This window comes from Heterocephalus glaber, unplaced genomic scaffold, assembly GCF_053883595.1.
Source record: "Heterocephalus glaber isolate CG9 unplaced genomic scaffold, H.glaber_assembly_v1.0 deba00000347, whole genome shotgun sequence".
Lineage (NCBI taxonomy): Eukaryota > Metazoa > Chordata > Mammalia > Rodentia > Bathyergidae > Heterocephalus > Heterocephalus glaber.
Window position 1 is genome coordinate 11853652 of NW_028258143.1, and position 24945 is coordinate 11878596.

The 24945-nt window shown below is 37.0% G+C and overlaps 1 protein-coding gene and 1 pseudogene across 5 annotated transcripts in view; both read left to right on the plus strand.

The window, feature by feature from the left end:
- The window catches only part of Zranb3 (zinc finger RANBP2-type containing 3), a 284160-nt gene that overhangs the window by 61526 nt on the left and 197689 nt on the right, over nt 1–24945 (plus strand). The gene's annotated exons all lie outside the window — the stretch shown is intronic.
- On the plus strand, nt 12851–13303 carry LOC106010133 (cytochrome c oxidase subunit 7B, mitochondrial pseudogene; annotated as a pseudogene).

Below are 24945 nucleotides of genomic sequence, written 5' to 3' on the forward strand. Positions count from 1 at the left end.
CAGGCTGGAGAACCACTGAGCTAAATCCCTGGCCCCATCTTGCCCATTTCTTGACTGGGTCTTTTATTTTAGGTGGTTTAATTTTTTTGAGTTCTTCATATATTCTAGATATTAGTCCTCTGTCTGTGGAATAATTGGCAAAAATATCTTCCCATTCTGTAGGTTGTCTCTTTACTAATTGATTCTTTTACTATACAGAGTTTTTTAGTCTGGTATAATCCCATTTGTTGATCTTGCTGTTATTATGCAATTCAGGTTCTATTTAGAAAATCCTTGCGCTTTTGGCCTCTTTGTCAAAGATCAAATACCTGTATATGTCTGTGGAGGTTTCTGTATCTTCACTTTTTTCCCATTGATTCACATATCTGTTTTTGTTACCATACCATTCCTTTTTTTTTTGCTTTATAATATATCTTAAGTCAGGTATTGCTATGTCTCCTGCTTTGCTCTTGTTGCCCAAAATTGTTTTTGCTATTCTGGATCTGTTCTGGTTCTATATGAATGTTAGGATTGTTTTTTTCTAGATCTGTAAATATGCTGTCAGTATTTTGATTGAGACTGCTTCAAATCTTTATAGCAGTTTTGGCAGTATAGCCGTTTTGACAATATTGATTCTGCCTATCCAGGAACAGTGAACATCTTTCCATTTTCTGATGTCCTCTTCAGCATCCTTTTTTCAGACTACTGTAGTTTTCTTTATACAAGTCTTTCACTTCCTTGGTTAGGTTAATTTCTAGTTATTTCACTTTTCTTGAAACTACTATGAATGGCATTATTTTCATAATTTCATTCTTATTTCATTCATTGTTGTTGTACACAAGTGCTAATGATTTTTGTGTGTTGATCTTGTATTCTGCTACATTGCTGAAGTTGGTTATTAATTCTCTAGAGTTTTTGGTAGAGTTCTTTGGGTCTTCCCAAGAATTAACTTCCAGAAATTTTAAAATTTCTTTTGATTTCTTCTGTGACCCATTGGTTGTTAGTTTTCTCTGAGCTTTAGCCTTTTCCGAAATTTCTTATGTTGTTATTTCCATTTTCAGTGCACAGTGGTCTTATAATATGCATGGGGTAATTTTTATTCTTTTATATTTACTTAAACAGTCTTTCTGGACCAGTCTGTGATCTATTTTGGAAAAAGTACCATGTGCTACTGAAAGGAATGTATACTCTGTTGTAGAGGGGTAGAATGCTCTGAATATAGCCATTAAGTCCATATGTTCATGGGTGTGATTCAGCTCTATAATTTCTTTATTTTTTTTTTTTTGTTTAGTTCATCTATCTCTTTGCGAAAGTGGGGTGTTAAAATCCCCTGCTATGATTGTGTTAGTGTTTATTTGATCTTGTAATTTCAACAGTTTTTGTTTTATAAAGATAGGTGTTCCAGTATTCGGTGCATATATGTTTATCAATAGTATCTCCTCTTGTTGGATTGTTCCCTTAAGTGGTATGCAGTGACTTTCTTTGTCTCTTCTAGTAAGTTTTAGCTTGAAGTTTACCATGTCTGATATTTGAATTGCTACTCCTTGTTTTTGTGGTCCTTGGGCATAGCATATTGTTTCCATCCTTCAATTTTTAGTCTATGAATATCTTTTTGGATTAGATGAGTTTCTTGAATGCAACAGATTGTTCGATTCTATTTTTTGATACAGTCTACCAGTCTGTCTAATTAGAGAACTGAGGCCATTATTATTGAGAGATATTACTCAGTTATGTTGGTTACTTACTGTCATTGGCTTCTTTATCTGTTGTGTATCCATTGTTTTTTTTTCCCTGATGTTTTTTCTTTCTGTTTACCCATTGACTTCACTAGTTTCCTGTGTTTTTAGCTGTGTCTGCTTCATCGTTTCTGTCAAGAATGTTCTTAAATATTTTCTCTAGAGCTGGTTTAATACTCATGTATCTTTTCTGCTGGTATTTTTCATGGAAATATCTTACTTCTCCATGTATTTTGAAGGATAGCTTTGCTGGATAGGTTAATCTGGGTTGGAAGTTATTTGCTTGTAGGGCTGGAAATACTTCACTCCAACCTCTTCTGGTCCTTAGGGTTTGTGCTGAGAAGTCTGATGTAATTCTAATTGGATTACCTTTATATGAGATATTTTGTTTTTCTCTGGCAGCTTTTAAAATTCTGTTTCTTTGCTGACTAACTGGTAATTTAATAAGGATATACCTTTGAATAAGGATAAGCTTTTTTAAGCATAATTGTTTTGTGTTCTATAAGCATTGCGTTTATTTTAAACTCTTTTCTTGTATTTTGGAAATTTTATTCTGTGATTTCTGTAAACATGTTAGTAAATCCATGTTTCCTATCTTCTAGATTTTCTCTAAGTGTAATTAATCTTAGATTGGTCTTCTTATTGTCATCTAGTAGTTGCTGGATAATCTCTTGTTCTCTTATTTTCTTTTGACTTCTTTGAGCTCTGTATCATACTGCAATTCAATACTTTGTCTTCAGTATTAGACACTCTATCTTCATATTGATCCTTTCTGCATTTCTTTTCTTTTCTTTTTTCTTTTTTTTTTTTCTTTCTGCATTTATGAATTCTACAGTTTTTGGGTTTTTTTAACCTATTTCCCTAAAATTCATTGTGGGCATATTGAGTGAAATTGTTGTGAACTGTTGACTTATTTCCTCTTTAAACTCATGTATTTTCTTCATCCTTCTATGAATATATATATAATATATATACATAATATATATAAACATATAATATATATATTTTTAAATATATATGCCCCCTTTTCTTTTTCCCCTCCTTTTTGGGAGGGAATACTCAAAGCTGAGGACTAGAGAAATGAGAGTTTGTGGCATATATGGCAAATTTTAGAAGGATGTTTCCCTCTTGTGAATATTTTTAAGCTTTGTATGTCCAGTGCTAGTATTTACACCTTCTGTTACTGAAGTGATTTGAACTCTTTCTATGTTTTGCTGAGTTACTTCTGGTTGTAACAGCACCCACAGATCTTATAAGATTCTATCTTATAACACTTCTATATGATAGTTCTTGGAATCGCATTGATGAGAGGTGGTTGGATGAAGAGTGTAGTAAGTGGGAGGTTTGAGTAGGGGAATAGTGGTAGATGAGAAGAAAAGGTTGATGTGAGGTCTGATTCTATTGGGGTACTTCAAGTTGAAAGGTTAGCACTGAGAGCCCCCCCCGCCCCCCCCATACTGGAAATTGAACTCAGGACCTTGCCCTTGCAAGCTAGGCGTGTTGCCACTGAACTAAATCCCTAGCCCTAGCATTGAGAGTTTTCAGAGGATATTTGTGGGGCCAAGAAAAAAAATGAGGTTAACTTTGTGATAGGAAGAACAATATGCTAGGTAAGATATGGAAGAGCCCAAGGCTTATTATAATGGGGAGGATGGAGAGTTAAATGCTAGAGAGGACTGGAGTGACTGTGAGGGAGTTAAGGATGGGAAATTAAAAAACTTAGGAGGCATTTATGTGTTTGGAAAAAGAATAATGAGATATGTTAATAATATTGTTTCAGGGGTTTGAAGTGAAGAAACTAGATAGGGAGCTGAGATGAGGGAGAGAACCTAGCCACCTGTTAAATCAGAGCCAATGAGAGAACAAATGCACAAAAGTAACAACCTAATAAACACAAGAAACCATTAAAGAATGTAATATAGCCCCACATTACTAAATAAGTCAAGAAACATACAAAAACTTAAACCTGTACAATGTCCAGTGGAAACACAGATTAAATATTCCAGTGAGACATTGCATAAGTTATTCCCAAATATATTCTTTGCCAGAGTGTCTGAGAGCTGACACTCCAATAACTCCTCTGATCCTTTCACCACAATACTGAAGCTTACTCAGACTCAGAATGTCTTTCAGCCAGGTTGTAGGCATTCTTGCAGTGTCTGATCCAGTCTGAGTTCTTAGATTGAGAACTCTTGCTATCTCTGTCCCTGGATGTGCTGGTGGAATTGGCAGAGATTCACTCACACAGTATTGTCTACTGAGTCAGCATTATTCCTATGCAATCAAATCAGCTAGTAGTAACAGGCTAATCTATTACATTTATCAGGGCTAGTTGTGAAATAACATACCTACCATGAGACCCTATTTTGGCTCTCCTTTTAGCCTAGAGAAGAAACCCATGGTATAGTAAAAGCATCATAATAGCCCATGTATTGACCCATGGTTAATATGCACTGAATGCAGTGACTGTTTTCTCTAGTGGTGAAAAATAGCATTCTGTAGTAATTTTAAAGAAGCAGTTACCTGAAGCCCAGGGTGTTGGGGACTGGATAATGCCAGAAGGGGTAAAGGAACGAAAAAAAAGTCTTCTGGTATGTGGTATATGGAAGAGGGGATAGCAGGAAGGCAAAGGATCTTAATGATGGTAAAGGTGTGCTGTATATTTAGATGGGGACTACAGGGAAATCTAGGTAAAAAATTGGTAGTGAGAAATGGGGATGGGAGAAGATTATATGACTGATAAAAATATTAGAGAAAAAGTTAATAGCAGACACATGAAAAAGGGGAGAGGAAAGAAAAGAAAAACAGAACAAATAAGACACAGGAGAAAGAAGTCAGGTCAAGAGATATGGATAAAAGTAGGAGGGAGATAAAGGGACAAGGGAGAATTCCCTTACCCTTTATAAAATATGTTGGGAGAAAAAAGGCAAGAGGAAGAGAAGCACTCACACGCAGACATGCTCACAAAAGCAAAAAGGGTAAAATAATGGAATAAAAGTGTGAAGGAAAATGTATAGCAAAGAATAAAAAAACATTAAAAATGAAAAATTAAAATAAAATAAAAAGTGAAAAATACAATCCAATAAAGAATAATAAAAGCAGAGTTTTTTAAACTCTGTTTTGGATGCATGGCTCTTTTCCTCAGCCTAGGTTTAAAGAGCAGAGCTCAAGTCAGTATAGTCTAAGTGGCAGTCTGCCCCCAGAATAGTGCTGGGTATAGAAAGAACATGGCGCCAATCTGAGCCTCCAGTGCTGTGTACTGAGGCTGAACCTGACCTCTGACTGCAGGAGCTGGGTCTGCATTCACAGCCCCTGCCTGTCAGCAGGACTCCCCCAGTCTGCTCTCCAATTACTGGCAGTCTCCCGTGACTGGCTTTTCTTCATCCACTTTGGGAACTTGGCAGTGTGAAGCAGCCACTGGGCTGCTCTTGAACCCAGGTTCAAACACTCAGCCCTTCCCTCCAGTGGCATCCCCACCAGCTCTTCTCTGTGATTGTGGCTGTGGGCGCTTGTACCGAGGTCACTCAGCAGTTGTTGACTGTGGAAAGCCGCTGTGGAAGCAGTGTCTTGCATTTTCCTTGCTGGTTCTAACTGCTGATGATTCTTTCCATCCCAGCGCAATTCTCTGGTTCTTCCTGAGAAGCTAGTAGCTTCATTTTGCCTCCCATATGGTAGCTAGCCGCCCACTGCAGTCTCTCTTCCACGGTGTGATCTATTTCTTCTGTATCACTTGCTCCTATTTTCTTCTCCTCTGTCAGTTCCCTGATGGTTCCTGGGTAATCTCTACTCACTTCAATTAAAGTGATTGTTTTCCAGACTCTAGACACCTTGTCCTGAAGAAGGTGAGTTGCTGGCATTCACTGGTTCACCATTTTGGGACCTCCACTACTTCTTAAAACTTTCTAAAATCTTTCTTAAATTCTTCACCCACCAATCTAATTCTAATTTAACTATTTTCTAATGAGGGAATGCTTAAAATAATGTCCTCAATCCATTAACAGTTTTTTATTTTTTAATCTGAGACAGGACCTTGCTAAGTCACTAGTTTGTCCAGACTGGGGTCAAACTTGAGATTCTCCTGCCTCAGCCTCTCAGAGAGTTGGGATTATAGGCATGCACCACTGCATCCAGCTCTAGGTTTTAAAATATGTATCTTCTCATAGGAAATAAGACCACAGATTTGAGGTTTAAAGTAAGACTTACTAAGTTGTACCCAGGAAGGATTGAAGGTGAGTATATATAAACTGGAGCCGGCCAACTATCACACCTCAGTTCTTAGAGTGACTTTTCTTTTTTGGTACTGGGTATCAAACTGAGGACCTTGCGCTTGTGAGACAGGCGGCAGAAATATTGAGCTAAATCACCTGTCCCTAGATTGACTTTTTTTTGGGGGGGGGGGAATTGTACCTTTATATAATGCATCTTGGTTTTTATTTTTTCCCCATTCCTAGCCCTCCCTTCACGCCATCCACCCTTCCCTATTTACAAAGACTTTATTTCCATTTTTTCCATTTCTCATCATTTTTTTCTTTCCCTTCTTTCCTTTCCCCTGCCCCTCCCACTACCCCTACCCCTTTGGACCTTTTCTTCCTATTTTACATTATCGATTATTCATTCTAATCATTGGTACATTTTAGGCATACAATATAATGACATTCATCATTGGAAATTTGCACCTTTACATAATCTCTCTTGGTTCTTATTTTTCACTCTTGCCCAGACCTCCCCCTTCAACCCCTCCAGTCCTCCCTATTTACAAAGATTTTGTTCCTATGTTTCCATTTTCTCATATTAATACAATTCCCTTCTATCCTTTCCCCTAGCCCTCCCACTTCCTTCGCCTTTGCCCCTTTTCTTCCGATTTCACATTACCTATTATACATTTAGTCCTTATTTACACTTTCAGTTTCTCACACCAGAGAAACTATTCGGTATTTACACATGTGTCCTATTTATTTCACTTAAGAGTATCACCTCAATGTGCATCCACTTAGCTATAAATGTCTCTAATTTCTCATTTTTTATGGCTGGGTAGTACTCCATTTTATAAAAAACCCACATTTTCTTTATCCAGTCTCCAGTTGATGGGCATTTGGGCTGTTTCCAAGTTTTAGCTATTACAAACTGTGCTGCTATGAACATGGGTGCACATATATCACTGTGGTATGATTCTTTTAATTCTTTGGGGAAGATCCCCAGCAGTGGAATAGTGGGGTCAAATGGGACTTCCAGTCCTAGTTCTTGGAGGTATCTCCATCCTGATTTCCACAGTGGTTGCACCAGTCTACACTCCCACCAGCAGTGGAGAAGGGTTCCTCTTTCCCCACAGCCCAGCCAGCATTTGTTCTTGGTTGATTTCATGATAGCAGCCATTCTTTCTGGAGTGAAGTGGAATCTCAGCGTTGTTTTCATTTGCATCTCTCCAATGACCAATGATGTCGAACATTTTTTCATGTATTTATTTGCTATTTCTACTTCTTTGTCTGAGAAATGTCTGTTCATTTCAGATGCCCATTTTTGGATTGGGTCTTCAAATTTGGGAGGTCTGATCTTTTAAAGTTCTTTATAGATTCGAGATAGTAGACCTTTGTCTGAGGAAGAGCAGGTGAAGATTTTTTCCCACATTGTGGGTTGTCTCTTCACAGTGCTGGTGGTTTCTCTTGCTGTGCAGAAGCTTTTTAATAAGAAGAGATCCCATTTGTTGATTGTTTGTGCTAGTTCACAGGCAACTGAGGTTTTGTTCATAAAATCTTTTCCTACACTGATGTCTTCAAGGATTCTACCTAACCTCTGTTCCAACTGGTTCAGAGTTTCTATTTTAATATTTAGATCTTTAATCCATTTTGATTTTAGTTTATGCATGGTGAGAGATACAGGTCTAGTTTTAATCTTTGGCAGATTAAAACCCAATTTTTCCAGCACCATTTATTAAAGAGGCTATCTTTCCTCCAGTGAGGGTGTTTGGCTCCTTTATCGAAGATGAGATGGCTAAGTGTGCCTGGCGTTGTTTCTGCACCTTCTAATCTGTTCCACTGGTCCTCAAGTCTGTTTCTTTGCCAGTACCATGCTGTTTTTATCACAGTAGCTTTGTAGTAGAGTTGCAGGTTGGGGATTGTGATAGCCCCTGCCCTGTCTCTATTACCTAGAATTGCTTTTGCTCTTCTGGGTCTCTTCTTATTCCAAATGAATTTTTGGATTGTTTTCTCGAGGTCTATGAAGTATGCTGCTGGGATCTCAATTGGAATTGCATTAAATCTATATAGCAGTTTGGGAAGTATGGCCATTTTCACTATATTAATCCTTCTTACCCAGGAGCAGGGGATGTCTGTCCATTTTCGGATATCATCTTCAATCTCTCTTTTCAGAGTGCCATAGTTTTCAGAGAAGAGGTCTTTGATTTCTTTCATTAGGATGATTCCTAGGTATTTCAGTTTTTTGGATGCTATTGTGAAAGGAATTATTTGCCCTATTTCTCTCTTAGTGAGTCTGTCATTGGTGTAGAGGAAAGCTATTGATTTTTGTGTGTTGACCTTGTAACCGGCTACTTGACTGAATTTGGTTATTAAGTCTAGAAGACTTTTGGTGGAGTTCTTGGGGTTTTCTATATAGAGTATTATGTCATCTGCAAATAATGACAATTTGACTTCTTCATTACCTATCTTTATTCTTTTTATTTCTTTCTCTTGTCTAATTGCCGTGGCTAATGTTTCCAGAAGTATATTGAACAAGAGTGGTGCTAGTGGACATCGTTGTCTTGTTCCTGATTTGAGTGTGAAGGATTTCAGTTTTTGACCATTTAGTATGATATTGGCTGTTGGTTTTTCATAGATGGCTTCTATCAGTTGGAGGTAGAGACCATCTATTCCAATTTTTTGTAGGGTTTTTATCATAAATGCATGTTGGATTTTGTCAAATGCTTTTTCTGCATCTATGGAGATAATCATATGGTTTTTGTCCTTGGCTCTATTGATATAGTGTATTACATTAATTGATTTTCGTATATTGAACCATCCCTGCATCCCTGGGATGAATCCCACTTGATCAGGGTGTATGATCTTCTTGATGATCTTCTGTATTCTGTTTGCCAGTATCTTATTAGGGATTTTTGCATCTATGTTCATTAGTGAGATGGGCCTATAGTTCTCCTTTTTGGTTGGGTCTTTCTCTACTTTGGGGATCAAGGTGATGCTTGTTTCCAGGAATGAATTTGGGAGTATTGCTTCCCTTTCAATTTCATTGAAGAGTTTAAACAGTAGTGGCAGCAGTTCCTCTCTAAATGTCTTGTAGAATTCAGCAGTGAAGCCATCAGGGCCCGGGCTTTTCTTAGTTGATAAGTTTTTAATTACATTTTCAATTTCATTGGTTGATATTGGGTTGTTCAGAATTTTTAGGTCTTCTTCATTCAACTTTGGTAATTCATATGTATCTAGGAATCTGTCCATTTCTTCTGTGTTGTCCATCTTATTGGCGTATAGGTTATGGAAGTAGGTATTGATGATCCTCTGGATTTCTGCTGGGTCTGTTGTAATTTCACCCTTTTCATTCCTAATTGCATGGATTTGGGCCTTTTCTTTCCTTTTTCTGACAAGGTTGGCTAAAGGTTTGTCAATTTTGTTGATTCTTTCGAAGAACCAACTCTTGGCTTCATTGATTTTTTTGTATCATTCTCTTAGTCTCCATTGTATTGATTTCTCCTCTGATCTTTATAATTTCCTCTCTTGTATGAGCTTTGGGGTTGTCCTGCTCTTCTTTTTCTAGAAGCTTGAGGTTCAGCATCAGGTTGTTTAATTGGGCTCGTTCTGTTTTCCTAATATGCGTATTCACTGCTATGAATTTCCCTCGTAAGAATGCTTTCATTGTGTCCCATAGATTCCGATATGTTGTAATGTCATTGTCATTTAATTGAAGGAACTATCTGATTTCTTCTTTAATTTCCTCTATGACCCATTGGTTATTCAGAAGTGTGTTGTTCAATTTCCACGTGTTTATGAAATTTTTTGAGTTTCTTTTGCTATGGATCTCCAATTTCATCGCACTATGGTCTGATAATATACAGGGGATAACTTCAATTCCTTTCCACTTACTTAAACATGTTCTATGTGGGAGTATGTGGTCTATTTTGGAGAATGACCCATGTGCAGCTGAGAAGAATGTGTATTCTGATTTTGTGGGGTGGAAGACTCTGTAAACATCTGTTAAGTTCATTTGTTCAAGAATTCGATTGAGTTCTAGTATTTCATTACTTATTTTTAGTCCAGTTGATCTATCTATTTGTGACCGTGGGGTGTTGAGGTCCCCCACTACAATTGTATTAGTGCATATATGACTTTTCATGTCCGTTAGTATTTGTTTTATATAGTTGGGTGCACTAGTGTTTGGTGCATGGATATTTATGATTGTCATCTCTTCCTCTTGGATTCTTCCCTTTACAAGGATGTAGTGTCCTTCTTCGTCTCTCTTAATCAGTGTTGGTTTGAAATCTACTTGATCTGCAAAGAGGATAGCTACTCCTGCTTTTTTTCGGGTTCCTGTCGCATGCAGTATTGTTTTCCACCCTTTCACTTTCAGTCTATGAGCTTCCTTTTGAATTAAGTGTGTTTCTTGTATGCAGCATATTGTTGGATTTTCCTTCTTGACCCATTCTGCCAGTCTGTTTCTTTTGATTGGTGAATTGAGACCATTAACGTTGATGGTTATAACTGAAACGTATTGACTTGTCATTGCCATGACTTTTTCTTTTTGTTGTGTTCTCCCCCTTTCCATTTAATTTCTTGTCATGCCAGATGGGTTCATTCTGCTTTGCTTCCTGGGGTTGTGATCCTCAATGTCTGTTCCTAGGATATTGTGTAAAATTCTTTGGAGTGCTGGTTTGGTATTCACGAAGTTCCTAAAGTGCTCTTTGTTATGAAAGTATCTTATTTCTCCATCCATTTTGAAAGATAGTTTTGCAGGGTACATCAATCTGGGTTGCAGGCTGTTTTCTTTTAGAGCTTGGAATATGTCACTCCAAGCTCTTCTTGCCTTGATGGTTTGTGTTGAGAAGTCTGGTGTGATTCTGATGGGCTTTCCTTTGTATGTGATTTGTTTCTTTTCTCTGACTGCTTAGAGAACTTTGTTCTTCTGTTGTGTTTCAATTATATGCCTATGTGTAGATTTTTTTTGATCAAGGCTCTTTGGATTCCTATATGCCTCACTCATCTGTATGTCAAACTCTTTTCCCCTGCTTGGGAAGTTTTCTGTCATTATTTCTGTGAAGAGATTTTTTATTTCATCTCCACTCTCTCCTGTTTCTTCATTGAGCCCAATCAGTCTTATGTTATTCTTTTTTGTATCATCTAGTAGCTGCTGGATTGATTTCTCATGTTCCTTTATAATTTTGAAGCAATTTTTCTTTTCCTGGTCACTAATTGCAATCTTATCTTCTATATCTGAAATTCTGTCCTCACATTGGCTCATTCTGCTGTGTAGACTTTCCATGGAGTTTTTCATGTCCTGGAAATCTATTTGCATCTGTTTTATGGATTCCATTTGTTTCCTATGTTGGGATTCCATCATGTTCCTGAGCTCCTATGTAGATTTATTAATCATGTGCTGCACTAGGGGCACAATTTCTCCTGTTATCTGAGAAATTATTCTCATTTCATTTTTTCCAGATCCTTTTTGTTGCCAGTTCAGTGGGTCCAGGTGGTTGAGTATCAGAGTGTTCCATCTCATTTCCCTTTGGGGTTGCTGTAGGTGATCTGGAAGTCTGATTTTGAGACTTATTTATGTGTTTTCTCATTTCGCCTGGGGCGGGGAGCTGTTAGCCCCTGCACGGTTTACCTCCTCTGAGCTGGGTGAGGTGGGACAGGGCCCGGGAGCAGCAGTAGGGATGGTGACCCAAAAGCCCTTTCCTGTGGGCTGGGAGCAGCCGGAGGGATGGTGACCGGGAAACTCCTTCCCCTGGACCAGGAGCAGTGGGATGGTGGCTCAGAAGCCCCTCCCTCTGGGCTGGCAGCGGTGGGAAGGATGGTGGCCCGGAAGCCCATTCCTCTGAGCCAGGAGCAGCGAGACAGAAGGTGGCCCAAAAGCCCTTTCCTCTGGGCTGGGAGCAGTGGGAGGGATGGTGACCAGGAAGCCCCTTCCTCTGGACCAGGAGCAGTGGGACGATGGCTCAGAAGCCCCTACCTCTGTGCCTGGAACAGTGGGACTCAGTACCTTTGTCTGGTGGTCTGGTGTCCTCTGCGTCTTTGTTGTGTGGAATCAGGTGGCTGCCTGTCTGCAGTGGGGTGATTCGGTGTCTTCCGCCCGACTCAGGACCTCGGTAGGGCATGCACAGACCTGTCTGTCTGCAGCAGGCTGATTCGGCGTGTTCTGTGTGACTCAGGACCTAGGTAGGGCATGGGCAGACCTGCCTGTCTGCAGCGGGGTGATTCGGCGTGTTCTGTGTCCCTAGATTGACTTTTTATCAGCATGTAATTTATATTCTTGAAGGAAGGGCATACAAGGTTAGATAGCACATTATCTTTAGGCCCCTTAAATCATAATTGCAAAAATGTTATAAAAATATTACCTTGCTCAATATTCTTTGTTGCTCACTTACAATGGTTATAATTTGAGTTCTACTTGTAAAGAATGCTGATTACCTGTTTTTGAAAAAGAGCTATTTCACTATTTGGCTATGGGGAATAAAACATAAGAGTCTGTCAATTTAAGAATACTTTTGCTCTATTTAGCAATCTCTGTGACATTGTACCTCTTTCTGTATATGGGGTCTGATTTGTTTTTTGATGATTATTTTGTATTTTCTTCCTAAACTTACTATGATGCAGTCTTTTTTACTGAAGCATAAGACTTGAAACTTTTAAACTTATTCCTATTAAGGGGATTTAGCTCAGTGGCACTCCCACCTGCCTCGGAAGCGCACGGTCCCGAGTTTGATCACCTGTACCAAAAAAAAGTAGTCTAAAAAACTTACTCCTGTTAAATTATATTCCATTGATGTGAGTTTTATATGTTCACTCTTGTAATAAATCTACATTTAGTTTCTGTATTCAGTCTTACATTTTATTTATCTAACCAAAGTTATAAACTTTTAGCAATGTGACAGAAACTTTTTTCAGATCATTAATTGTTAAGAAATGGGTATGGGCAAGGGTACCTGGAAGTAATTTGCACCAAACCAGCAGTAGCAATAACCGCAGTTTCATCTTCAGTTCCACGATGTTTCCCTTGACCAAAAACCCATTAGGTCATCTTCCAGTTCGAAGCATTCAACAAATGGTGATTTCCATGACAAATATGGTAACGCTGTTTTAATTGGTGGAGCCACATTCTGTATTGCTGTATGGACATACACAGCAACACAGATTGGAATAGAATGGAACCTTTCCCCTGTTGGCAGAGTCACCCCAAAGGAATGGAGCGATCAGTAATCATGCCAGCTGATGTAATACTAAATTGAAATGAAATCATAATTGATGCCAAGTAAAAGCACTGTGTATCCATTAAAATATGGCCTAGTAGGCTGGGGATTTAGCTCAGTGGTTCTGTCACCTGCCTTGCAAGTGCAAGGACCTGAGTTCGATTCCCAGTACAAAAAAAAAATATGGCATAGTGAAGAAATAAAGTATAATTGAAACCTCCAAAAAAAAAAAAAAAGAAATGGGTATGAATATATGAAAAAGCAGAGGTTTCTGAAAATTTTTCTGATAATAATTATTTTGGACTGTGTAGACCATATAACCCCTTTCAAAACTTGTCAACTCTCTCATTGTACCACAAAAGCAGCCATTAACAATTTGTAAATGAACAAAGTTGTATGTCAATAAAACTATTTACAAAAATAATCGATGAGGTGGATTTGGCCTATGGGCAATATTTTTATTTTCTTTTTGTTTATTTAATTTATATTTTTGGTGCTGTGGATTGAACCCAGGGCCTTTATGCTAAGAACATACTCTACCACTTAGCTATACCTTTGGCCCCATTGCCAGTAATTTTAAACTCTGTTTTAAGGATCTTGGAATCCTTTCTCTCTCTCTCTTTTTTTTTTTTTGGTGCCAGGGATCGAACTTAGGACCTTGTGCCTGTGAAGCAGGCGGAGGCACCACTGAGCTAAATCCCGTGCCCTCCTCTCTTTTTTTGAGACAGGGTCTCACTGTGTAGTTCAGGCTGGTCTTGGATTCACTATGTAGCCCAGGCTGGCCTCAAACTTGTAGTGATCCTCCTGCCTCAGAGAATTCTCTTTCATTTAGACTAAAATTAAAAAAAATTACCACAAGAATATTCTTGATCATCTGGACAACTACTGTAAAGCTAGGGATATATATCTATATCTATATCTATATCTATATATCTATATCTATATCTATATCTATATCTATATCTGATAGTCCATTTTGCATTAAGAATTTCATGAGAAATTCCTCCCCTCACACCCACATGAAATACTTCTTATTGTGGAATGGTGGATGGATAGAATAAATTTAATTGGAACAGAAAAGTGGAATAATTGTGACCTTACCTGGCACATAAAGGTACAGGCATACAGAACATCATACTAATAAGGAAATTGATTCTTTTTAGATTGAAAACTTTATTATCAGTGCTGGGAGTGGTGCTGCATGCCTGTAATCCCAGCACTCAGGAGGCTGAGGCAGGAGAATCACTGGGAGTTCCAGGCCAGCCTCAGCTATATAGTGACTTCAAGGCCAGCCTGAACTTCAGGCTGAGACCTTGTCTAACAACAAAACAAACAAAAAAACTCTTTATTATCAGTAACTATGATAATGTGAAATGAAAACATTTTTCTTCTTGATTACATAGACTTCAATAACATAGACTTTTAAATATAGACTTCAATAATACTTAGAGCTGACTTCATCTTTATGTTGTAGAGGTGGCCATAGTGCTACCAATTTACCCCTTGTAAAATTGACTTTGAAAGTTGTGGGCAGAGCTTAATGTTGCTTTTCTGAAAATCCCTTATCCCCTTCTCCCTTACTAACACAACTTGGGTCGGGAAGTGTCTGTGTGATTAGGTGAAACCCTCCTTTTCTAGTCTTTCTTTCATTGAGGGGTGGTTATTTGACATATGTGGCCATTGAGGCCTTAGGAGAAATCACTATGTTGTGACTCTGGGAAAGCTTGTTAAAATAGTGACTCCATTTGGCATGATGGCACACACCTGTAATCCCTAGTACTCTGGCAGGCTGAGGAAAGAAGATCGCAAGTTTGAGCCCAGTCTAGGCAACTTATTGACTTGGCGAGGCCGTGTAGTTTTATAAATAAGAATAAGAAACTGTGTAAAAGCTAATATGTGATTTAATGGTTTAGCAGGAATTATTATGCATCCTAAAAACAATAATTCTCTCAAAACAGCTGAGATAGACACCATTTTCCCCCTACTAGGAGGATGCAGAGACTATTTCCTGTTTTGCTTTTTATTAGTAAAAGTTATAGAGTAATTTTGTGCTAATGGAATCAGATTAATGAAGCATAATATTTACAAGATATTAGCAAGCATTAGACACTAGTTTAATTTTTTTTAAAGCTTATGAACAGAAAAGGCAGTTCTTTTAAAAAATTCATTAGGTTTTTAGCATATACAAAGGATTTATATCACCCTGCATCTCTTATTTACCTTGAAATTATTACAGGCTTTTATGTCTGTCCTGTACATGACTGATGTTTCTTAATGGGTGAAAAGAACTAAAGCAAAAAAATACTAAACGTTATTTTAACTTGTTTTTTCACAGTTAAAATATGCACAGGTGTAAGTTACTTTAGCTAAAGCCTTTTACCTTCCTTCTCCATTAACAGACTCTGTAGAGTTCTTTGGGTATACTGACATTGGTGGCTAAGGATATGATGTGTGGAACTGCTAAGGATGGCTAAATAGAAAGATGAGTAGACTAGTGAATTAACTAACTCAGGAAACATCCTACTTTTTTTATGTATTATGTGATTTATTAACTCCCTTTAGTGATTCAATGGTAGAAGTTGGGTTTCTTTTCTTGATCTGCATCCTAATGGAAACAGTATTTTAAAGAAACCAGTTTTTTAAAGTCAATCACATTCCTTCAGTGATAACAGCTAATTTGAAGTTTCTATCCTCTGCTACTCCTTTATACCATTACCGATATCTTTTCTATGAGTGAACATAGTTATTTTGGTTTATATTGAACAGAAGTTACCATCATCATAATAATAAAGGTACTTTTGGTACTTTTTCATTTACTATATACTATCTTCCTTCATTTGATCGTAGCTTGATTTACCTGGTTTATCATTGTCATAAAATGAAGGAGACTAAGAAGTTGGATATACATATCTAGGACATTTATAATTATGTGCTTTTACATAAGAGCAGTGCTTTAAACAAAATTCAACTTGCAATGTATCCAAAATAAACACGATTGTTTCATAGTTTTCAATACAGAAATTTCTGACCAAAGAGTAAGAATCACAGACTTAAATCAATTGTTTCAATAATCCCTTTAGATTTTTTTCAAATGTAGGCAGCTTCAGTTTCAATTATCAATATGCATTGTATGTCCGGAATATAAGACTGGGTCTTATATTAAGTTTTGCTGCAAAAGATGCAAGAGGGCTTATTTTTAGGGGGATGTCTTAGTTTTCCATGTAGAACAATCTGTGTTTACTCATGTACAAAAATCTACATTTATTCAAATACAGTCATGTCATCTTCTGGAACATCATCATAACACTTCAAACCCCAATTCTGGGCTGAATTTCTTGCAACTCAGTTGCCTGTCGAATCATTGGCCCCAGTCTCTCACATCCAGAAATATAGCTCTCAGTGATTTTATCCCATGAATTCTTCACTCAAGTCATGACCTCTTACAAGCTGGGCTTCACCAAGTTTCCATTAAAAAAGTGTTAAGGGGCCGGGGATTTAGCTCAGTGGTTTCACCGCCTGCTGCACAAGCGCAAGGACCTGAATTCAATCCCCAGTACCAAAAAAAAAAAGAAAAGAAAAAAAAAAAAGAAAATTAAAAAAGTGTTAATTGAAGATTTGAGAGAGGAGTGACAACAAAAATAATGACAGTTAAGAATAATGGTCCACACAAAAGTGATGAAAAATTGTGGACACCAAGATTCAGGAAATGTTTCTTTATTTCACACAACTGCATTAAGTACATTCTTTACAATGCATGACATATTGAATTATGAAGATTCATATTAGACACAACTATGTCCATTTGTTATCAAGGGAGCATGTTATTTGTGCATTGTGTTTGTAACTACTCCAATTGGTCATTCAATAATAAGTCTTGAATTCATCTGTTTAGACATTTACCTCCTGTCCAAAGGCACCTGCCTGGCTATTTACAAATACTTAATTATAATTTATATTATCATTTAAGTATCAATGTCAATATTACTTATGTTTAATTTTATATTAATATAATATATAATTCACACACATCTGTTGTATGTTGCAGTGGATGTACCGAATTCCTCTATCTGGCTGATGATCTTAACTGGGGCTTATTTTTGGGGTGGGGTTTACATTACATGCATCTTGAAAACTCATCTTAGGGCTTATTTTTCAGTTAGGTCTTATTTTGGGGGAAACACAGTAATAATAACTTCAAAATATCCATGTAAAAATGACCAAAACAGGTTTTTTAATTTTTTTTTTGTACTGGGGATTGAACTCAGGTCCTTGTGCTTGTGAGGCAGGTGGTAGAACTGCTGAGCTAAATCCCTGGCCCTGTGTTTTAAAAATTTTTATTAGTGCATACACGTTTGTGGTATATAATGAATACATTCATTGTAGGTAGTTGGTACATATTTTTAACTATGGACCTGAAGCATATTCTAATGGCCTAATATATCAATTTAGGACTTGTATATACATGGTACTTAAAAGTTTGAGAATGCATGATAAACATAATAATTTGGGTGAGACAAAAAGTGAAAATGACAAAATATTGAGCATCAAGGAAGGTACAGAGAGGAAGAGGTATTAAGGAAAAAGGCAGAAATGAAAGCTCAGAGAAGAATCAGGAGCAGCTTGAGAGTTCCATGAGAGCTTTTTCAGGAAGCAGTGGTTCTTCTATCCAAGACACTGTGAAGAGGCTGAGACAGATAAGAGATTACCTCACACTATATCCAGCATATTTGTCATTTGCCAAAACAGAGTTCAGGGGGGATTCTTTTCTCATTTTCAACTAAAGTTTTTTTTCTTTTTTTAGTTTTCAAGATGTTAATAATACTATTTTGTGTACTTTTTGTATATTTTAGATCTTACGTAAGATTTAAGAAAGGTATAAAACATGTTATTTTGAAATATGTTTAAAATAATTTACACTGATAGAAGATATTTCTGGAAACCTAAATAAGAAGTTAGTAACTTTTTGCCTCATGGGTAACCAGTATCTGGGACACTTGGAGGTATAGAAACTGGAGACAATTTTGCCATTTTCTTTTTAAGACTTACTCAAAAAAGATATAGGTGTTAATTGTAGAAAAGATTTGGTTTTTTATGTAAAGAAATTGAAAAACTTGAGATTAGATAAAAATTGTTCAGTTTTGTGAGTCTTTGAATAGAAATTTAGCTAAATCATGTAAAATAATTCTGAGGAAAGTACAGTGCTGTTTAATTTTCTATTTTTTTATTTGTACCAGAATTTGGATTATAAATAATAAACATTGAACATGTACATTCAATGATATGACTGCTGCAAACACTGAAGTATGTATTGATATTTTAAGTAGTTGATTAATATTAGGTGCCTCAAGGTTTTGTAAACAACTCAGTGAAGTGGAAAGCTACGGATAAATTACAATGTAAGCAATTAACAATGAATTTAGAATAAAGAATATTATTTTCTGTACCAGTGGAAAACTGAACTGCTTGTAAAATTCACATAGAATTGTAAAGTTGTTTGCATCTTAAACCAGGCCTGGTCTTCCATGAAGGAAGTTTTCTTTTTTTTTTTTTTGGTACCGGGGATCAAACTTGGGACCTTGCACTTGCAAAGCAAGTGGCAGAACCACTGAGCTAAATCCCGGGCCCTGAAGTAAGTTTTCTTTTTCTTTTTTTTTTTGGTATGGGGGATTGAACTCGGAACCTTGCGCTTGAGAGGCAGGCAGCGGAACCACTGAGCTAAATCCCTGGCCTGGAAGTTTTCAATTGTAGGTGACAGTCCCTATAACTTGGGTCCTGTATACCATTTTCCCATTGGAAAAAAAGAGCTATTTTTATTTCCATGGGTAACTATGATTATTGGCAGTCTTCCCTTTATGATATAAATTTTAATTTTCATCAAACATAGTGTAAAATTTATATTAGCCATACTTTCCTCTTTTAAATTATAGTATCTCATTAAAATCTTTATCAGTCATCTTATTTTTTTTCCTTACTGTGGACTCTTTGCACTATAGAGCATTCCCACATGTTCTACAACTCTGCTTTTTTCCCAAGCTGATCTTACGCTTCTGTGCCCAAATGATCTTCCTTCCTCAGCATCAAGCATCCTATTTTTAATCTTTTCTTTACACCAAAATTCCTTTCTGACTACTTTATGTATTGCCTCTTTTTCACTACCCATAATCTCTTTTTTTTGGTACTGGGGATCAAACTCAGGTCCTTGGGCTTGCTCAGCAGGCAGGGAAACCACTGAGTTAAATCCCCAGCCCTACCCATAATCTCTTAACCACTTTTTTGTGATGTTTACAAGTGATCTAGTAATTTAATATGCTAGTATTTGTTAGCTCTCATCCTGTGCAACATCTTTGTGGCATTAGACACTGCCAATCCATTTACACTGTTAAATGTCTTTCCCCTTGGCTTTTAAAACTAATACTTGTTTGTCTCCTCCTTGAATATTTCTGATTCCTTGCTTTGTTTTCTTTTTTGAGACAGGGTCTCCCTATGTGGCTCAGGCTGTCTTGAACTCACTGTATAACTCAGGCTAGCCTTGAGCTCCTGCCTCAGCCTCCCTGGGATCACAGGCGTGCAGCTCCATAACTGGCTTCTTTGTTTTGTTTTCTAAATGAGCATTTTTCCCAAGGTTCTGGCCAAGAACACCCCCCCACAAATATTTATATACTATACACTCGGGAATCCTATTCATTTTTTTTTCTTCTGTTATCTTCATGTATAGCTTTCTTCTTTTTATTCATGATTTGAATCATGTCTTGAATTGATTCTTTTTTAAAATTAATTTTATTGGTACATTTTAGGTATACAATATAATCACATTCATCATTGGAAATTCGTACCTTTACGTAATCTATTTTGGTTCTTATTTTTTCCCTATTCCCCTACCCTCCCTTCAACCCCTCCACCCCTCCCTATTTACAAAGACTTTGTTTCCAGTTTTTCCTTTTCTCATATTAATTCTATTCCCTTCTTTCCTTTTCCCAACCCCACTTCCCCTTCCCCTTTGCACCTTTTCTTCCTATTTTACATTATCTATTATTCCTTTAGATTGAATTGATTCTTAAGTTCTGATTTATATCTGCCTGCCAGATGTCTCATTCATGAACCATAAGATACTAGGTTATCTTACTATTCTTTTTTTTTCCTGACCTTAGTTTTTCTGCCAGCTACTACCTCATTTCTTTGCTTCCCTTACCTAATAATTCCCTGAGACAGCATCCTGTACTCACTGTTTCCCCTTCCTCTCCTCCCATGTATCTTGAATTCACTCAGATGATGCTTCATCAGAGTTACTCTTTTCAAAGCTGTATCTCTAGCTAAATCAAATGGTCATTTCTTAGTACTCATTTTATTAGACTTTTCAGCAGCATTTGCTATCATTTTCATTCCTCCCTTGAAAGTGTTTTTACTTGACTTCTGTGACACTATGTCCTCCTGGTATCTTTTTATGTAACCGGACATTTCTCAGTCTTCTTTGCTGACTTCTTTGTGACCTCTAATTATTGGAGTGCTCAAGAATTTGGTCTGTGTCTCTTCTTGATACTTTTTCCCCATTGCAGTAAAAAATGCTTAACATAAAATTTGCCACTTTAATCATTTTACCTGTATGGGACAGTAATGTTTAAGTATGTGTACCTTGTTATGCAAGAGATCAATGTAACTTTCATCTTGCAAAAGTTAAACTTCACTCCTTGAGCCATTTACCTTTTCCACCTCCCTTCTCTCTAGGGAGACATGCTCATTTTGAAAGCAAAGGCAAGATGTAGAAGTATTCAAGGAAAAGAAGATTAGAATTTTAAAAATTTAGCAAAGATTAGAATTTAAGAAGCCCAGGGAATAATCTTCCTCCTTAGGTGATCTCATCTATCTAGTCTCCTGACTGCATATTATCACTCTGGTATTTTGCTTTAGAATCATTTTAGCACTCCCTCTCTTAACATTACTTCCTTTCAGTTTTGCACATTTGCATTTTCAGATTCTGTTCCTCTGTTTCTAGAGTTCTTATTAGGCTAGATACCACCCATTAAATTTTCTTCACTGCTTACTAGATTTACTTTTCATCTTCTGTCTTGAATCAGTATTAGGGTGTGTTTATTATTTGGTTATTTTCTCAGTCATTTCTTCTCACGTGGAGAGCTCATATTGGAGAGCTTGGCTAGCCTCAAATGTCTTTTTGCCATCCTTTCCAAATAAGGCTTATCTTTTTTTGTTTTGTTTTGTTTTTTGGTACTGGAGATTGAATTTGGGACCTGTGCATGCAAGGCAGGGGGAGGAACCACTGAGCTAAATCCCCTGCCCCAAATAAGTCTTATCTTGACTAGAGGTAAGATTCATGATTTCTACTGCTTTCCTTTCAAGGAGTCTATATCCCTTTCCATTGTTTTCTAGCATCCATTGCTAATAAACCCAGGACCAATCTTATTTTTTCTTTTGCAAGTAATTGTTCTGTCTGGACATGATTTTTATCTTTATTAAAATTGATAAATCTTAGAAGGGTATAAATAGTTATCTGTCTTTTCAGTCTAACCTGAAACTTGGTGGTTTTCCTTTTCAGTTATCTATGAGTGGTGTTTCTTGAGCCTAGATTATTTTTCATTTATTATTAATTCTTTTTTTTTTTTGGTGCTGGGGATCGAACTCTGGTCTTTGCGCTTCCGCAGCAGCCGGCGAAACCACTGAGCTACATCCCCGGCCCTTGTTTACTTACTTCTTGCTTCTCTTCTATCTGGTGCTTCTTTTAAGCACCTATTTTTTTTTTTTTTCATGTAGTTTGTCTTCTGGATGAACTTTCAAGGGTTTTTTTCCCCCTCTTTTCCATTTCCATTTTAGCTTTCTTTTCTATATTTTGAGATAATTCTTGTACTATGTCTTCTAGTCAGCCATTCATCTGTCGAAAATAATGATCTTTAGGGCCAGGGATTTAGCTCAGTGGTACCGTGCCAGCCTCAAAAGTGCAAGGTTCTGAGTTCGATCCCCAGTATCAAAAAAAAAAAAAAAAAAAGATCTTTAAAAAAATAAACTTATTTTGTTTTTTAAATCATGGTTTTGCATGGGAGGAGAAGAAAGTGATGAAAAAACAATTAAGATATGTTATATACATGTACCAACTTCACATGATGAATGTAATCATTATATATTATAAACATGTACTAATAAAAATTCTTAAAAAATAAAATCATGATTTTGAGCCTTAGGAAGTGTGTGTAATCAACATTTACTTAAGTGTGTTTACAATTTTTGTGCAGGTGTTTTTTTTTTTCTACCACTTCTCTTTTTAATCCTTTTATTGGTACATTTTAGGTATACAATATAATGACATTCATCATTAGAAATTTGCACCTTTACATACTCTCTTGGTTCTTGTTTTTTCCCCATTCCCCTGCCCTCCCTTCAACCCCTCCATCCTTCCCTATTTACAAAGACTTTGTTTCCATTTTTTTCATTTTCTCATATTAATTCCATTCCCTTCTTCCCATTGTACTTTCAATAAAGTTCTTGCATTCCCCCCCAAAAAACCACTTCTCTTTTACTAGGTATATGTTGATTGTTCTCTTATTGTCCTCTTTCAAATGTTAGGGCTCTCACGTAGTTATTTTTCTTTAATGCTTCATTGGAAATCAGGCCATTTGTTGAATTATATCCTTAATAGCAGGAATTGTAGAGGTTACCATATGCCTCCTGTGTAAAGTTTAAGGACAATCAGCCCCACTAAAAGAAGCCTAATCCTCTCTGATCTGTTTCAGCTCTGCTAAGTGTCCACAAAGTAGGGACGGTCTGCCTCCCTCATGTTAGAAAAATCTAGCATATTCAGAGGAATCCAGAGGACCTTACCTGGAAGCTCTTAAGATATCTGAAAGCCAAGCTGTTCCAGCAATCCATGGCCCTCACCTTGTACCAAGGCTGTTACACTGCTTTTCAGTGAGCTTCAGGGCATTTTACCATAGCTGCATACCAGTTTGTCCTCAAGATATGCTATCAGAACCTAAGTCTTACCTAATAGCACCCATGTACCAGCTGATGTTTAACATTAACCTGTAGTTGGGCATAGAGGGAAATAAGCCACAATCAGGTTTCATGTTTTAGAATATCCTGAATCCTCACTCAATTCCAAACCATTTACATTTTTTTTTTTTGGTACAGGGGATCGAATGTGGGACCTTGTGCTTGCGGAACCACTGAGCTAAATCCCTGGCCCCCAAACCATTTACATTTTGATGACTCTAATTTATTGTATATCTAATCCTTACCACTGTGCTGACACACATATCCAGTGACCTACTCAGCAGTCTGACCTGGATATCTTAAAGCTGTCATAGAAATTACATGGCCAAGTATAAATTCTGATTTTCATCCCCAAAGGTGTTCCTCTCCCAGTCTTTCCTGTCTCATTAAATGTCACCACCACATTTCACATTTAGTTGCTTAAAGGTGGTATCTTGAATTATTCTGGACTTCTTTCTCTCTTCTGCAGCATCTACTTTTTTATCCACATCTCAGTTGATCAGTTAAACTTACTGCCTCTACCTTCAAAAAGTACCCCAAACTGCCCACTTTTCACCACTTCCGTCTCTACCACTCATCCATACATTATTGCTTCTTTTCTGGGTTACTACAGTGAGCTGCTGACGTCTTTCTGTGCTTCTTTTCTTGCCTTCTACAGTTTATTTATAGGCAAGGGTAAAAAATGTTTTCAAAGGACTCTAAGAAAAACCCAATCTCCATGCTATTGTTTATAAGACTCTCCATGATAAGAGCCCCATCTACTTTCCAACCTTATTTTCTACTTTTGCTCACTGTACTTGAGCGGTATTACTTTGGCAGGTGAGAATTCTACCACTGAACCACCAATGTGACATATAAGCCACATTACTTTGGTTGCTTTTCTTTGTGTAATAACCATCTTGTGTCAGAACCTTTGTTCTTGCTGATCATTTTGTTGAAAATATTTCTTCTTACAAATTTGTGTATTAAATTTGTTTTAATCACATCTATTCAAATTCCTATTTCAAAGAGATTCTATTCCTGATTATTCTGTAAAATAGTTATTTCTGCTCTTCGTTAGGAATCATATTTATTTGTTTACTGTCTTTTTCTTCCAGTCACCCTTTATGAGGAAAGGGCATTCATTCATTCATTCATTTTTTTATTGGTTTTCTTGAGATAGGGTCTCTCCATGTAGACCAGAGTGGTCTCAAACTTACTATCTGGCCCAGGCTGCCCTCAAACTCACAGTGATCTTCCTGCATCAGCCTACTGAGTGCTGGGATTATAGGCATATGCCACCACGCCTGGTTAAGAAAGAGCTTTTAAACTCACTGCCTTACCCCTAGCACCTAGACCAGTGCTAGTTACATAACGTGCCCTCAATAAATAATATACACTTCCCGTGACATCTTTACCAAATTTAATATGGTTTGAAAATGAAAAACGATATTCACATGCATTATCCTGTAAAAAGTCTCTTGCCCAAATTTTGCTTTTTAGTTTTCTAGTTTCTAGGCTTGTTCTGAAAAGAAAAACTTATTTTACTCTTTCATATATTTCAAGTTTTAATTAAAGTATTTTTATTTTACCTAAAGATATTTATTAAGTAACTTGACATCTTTTTTTTTGGTTTTTTTTTTGGTACCGGGGATCTAACTTGGGTCCTTGTGCTTGTGCAGCAGGCAGCTGAAACCACTGAGCTAAATCCCCGGCCCTAACTTGATATCGTTTTCTTTTCTTTTTAAGAACTAAATTGTTTTACCTGTAACATATTCTGTGATAATGTACTTATTCCAAATTCCAAATTTTCATTTTATAATACATCTTACAAGATGTGTAAAGTCAAAA